The sequence below is a fragment of the Pteropus alecto genome, unplaced genomic scaffold (assembly GCF_000325575.1).
Source record: "Pteropus alecto unplaced genomic scaffold, ASM32557v1 scaffold44, whole genome shotgun sequence".
NCBI classification, from domain to species: Eukaryota; Metazoa; Chordata; class Mammalia; order Chiroptera; family Pteropodidae; genus Pteropus; species Pteropus alecto.
Window position 1 is genome coordinate 5,586,247 of NW_006436812.1, and position 2,797 is coordinate 5,589,043.

Below are 2,797 nucleotides of genomic sequence, written 5' to 3' on the forward strand. Positions count from 1 at the left end.
CCCTCCCGCCCCCCCCCCCGCCGCCCCATTCCTTACCAGCAGGAACTGGGAACATCGGGTTGTGGGGGTGGGTTGTGTAGGTGGGCCCCGTCTTTGAGGGGCCCCTCCCCAGGAGGAAACCACATCCTCTATATGCTCAGGCAAATCTGGCATCTGAAGTGGAAAAACTTCACATAAATCAAGGACAGCTGGGCCCGCCCTCATCTGCAGTCCCCTCCCCTTGGAATCCCAACAGGCTGTGGGAGTGGGTCTTGGGGGTGAGGGTGTGGTTTTAGGGGAAGGAGTTCCTGGAAGCCCCACAAGTGTGAAATCTCCCCCAGCTGTCCCCCATGGAGGAGCTTATTAATTACTTTCCTGTATGGGGCAGCTGCTTGCACATCCTGTCCTTTGGGCGCCCGGGCTGGGGGTGCCTACCTTGGGGAAGGGGACGGGCTAGGAAAGAGGTGGAGAGGAGCAGGGGAAAGGAGCCCACATATAGACTCTCTCAGTCACACACACGCATACACATACACGCACTCAGTCACTCAGCAAACACCTATGAGCACTCACCATGTTAGGCACGGAGAAGGGCTCAAGACTAACCCTGTCTATGCCCTTGCAGAGCTCATGGGTAGGTGAAGGAGACAGACAGGGATCAAAATCACCCACAAAGAAATAATTACAGTCTGTGAAGGGGACACAAACATAGCTGGACAGCTGGGTCACAAATTTGTGAGGCTAGGCTGTGTCTTCCTCCCACCATGACCTTGCTCCCTAGGACTCCCTCCTTGGACTTGCATTCTCTGTCTCCCTCTGCTCTGGTCCTTGTCATTTCCCCCAGGGATGGTGTTTACTTGGCTCAGTGGCCTGAGCAGCTCAGCATGCCCCCTCTCCCAAATTCCCCCTACTCTTGGCCACCATATGAAACCTGACTATCTGCATGTCTGATAGCTAATCAAAGGAGGATGGAAAGACAAACCTCTTCCTGGCCATCCTGTGTGGGCAGGGCGTCCAGATGAGGTGACAAGGGAATTGAGCTCGGGCTATGCTGGACTCTCAAAGCCAAGGGTATCCAGGGAGATCCGACTGGGCAGAAGGGACTTGCTGACCCCTGTTTCCTGTCCTGAACACACAGGGCAGAAGGTAGGTCCTCTCAGGATGCAGGGATACCCACCCACTCCGTGCCCCCATTACCCGGTCTCTTTTGGGACCCCAAAGTCACTTTTCACTGTGTGGCTCAGAGAGGGGAATCCACTATCCCTAGGTCACAGGAAGAAGCCAGGGGAGAGCTGGGGTTGGACCCTGATGCCAAGGCAGAGCAGAGGCAGTGTGAAGATCCTGGGGGGAGGGAAGGCAGATTCTGAAATTCCCAAGTTTAATCTTCAAAAAGACTCTTCATAGAAGGCTTAACACAGACTTACTGTCTGACCCGGCAATTGCAGTGTTAGGTATATACCTAACATGTTCACACAAGAATTTGTAAATGAATGTTCACAGCAGCATTATTCAAAATAACTAAAAGGTGGAAACAACCCAAGTGTCCATCAACTGAGGATTACATAAATAAAATGTGGCCTATCTATACAACGGAGTATTACTCAGCAATAAAAAAGGAATGAAGCCCTGACACATGCCACAATGTGGATGAACCTCAAAAACACCACGCTAAGTGAAAGAAGTCAGACCCAAAAGGCCACGTATGGTATGATTCCACTGATATGAAATGTGGAGAACGGGCAAATCCATAGAGACGAAAAATAGACCAGTAGTTGCTGGGGGCTGGGAGAGGGTAAAATGGGGAGTGATTGCTAATGGGTATGAAATTTCTTTTTAGGGTGATGGATATATTCTAAAATTGATTGTGGTGATGGTTGTACAACATTGTAAATATAGTGAAAACCTCTAAATTCTGCTCATTAAGTGACTGAATTGCATGGTGTGGGAATTATGTTTAAATGAAGCTATTACTTCAGAGTCAGGACTGAGCTCTCCATCTTACAAAAAGGAGCTGGAGGCTTGAAGTGATAGGAACCGGAGGGCGCATTCCAGAGAAAGGCGGAGCTGGGACTAGCCTCAGGCTGGACTCTGAGGGTCACTCCCTCTCATACTGAGGATGGGCCTCAGACTCTGTCCCCATTCTTCACTCGCTCCCCGCATTGTGCTCTCTGCTGTTGAGACTGTCCCCATGACAACTGGGATGCTGTCCTCCTCCTCCTCACCTGAGCATCATCCCTCCAGAAAGCCTTCCTTGACCTCTCCCTCCATTTATATTCTTCCACTAGTGGCTTATTGGGTGCCAGACTCTATTAAGTGCTGAGATGACACTAGTGAACAAATGTCCCAAGGTTGTCGTCCTAGGTGTCACCAGATTAGCATCCACCCTTCGCCTGAGAACCAGATGGTAGGTGGAAGGAGGGGGTCAGCGGCCCAACTCTCTGAGCCAAGACTTCTTATCCCTGGACATCACTCCCTTGCCACATCCTCCTCCCTCCCCAGTGTATTCGGTGTCTTGCTGTTCTTGGTAAATTCCTCCTGGACCGTCCTCAAGCAGGTGTGGGGGCCTAAGGGAAAGACGATCACAGCAAGGGGAGCAGCATGAGCAAAGGCTAGGAGGTGGAAATGACCATGCCTGTGCTGGGGCAGGGAGATGGAGAGGCCACCAGGGTTTAATGCTGGAATTTAGAGCCCTGAATGGTGGCTGCTGGGACTGTGGGTGAGTGTTGCTAGACAAGAACTTCCTGTGACCCTGCGTGTGCCAGCATGCATCCCAGACATTGCTGTACCAACAACCCACTTACAGGGTTCCTGGCTGAGTCCT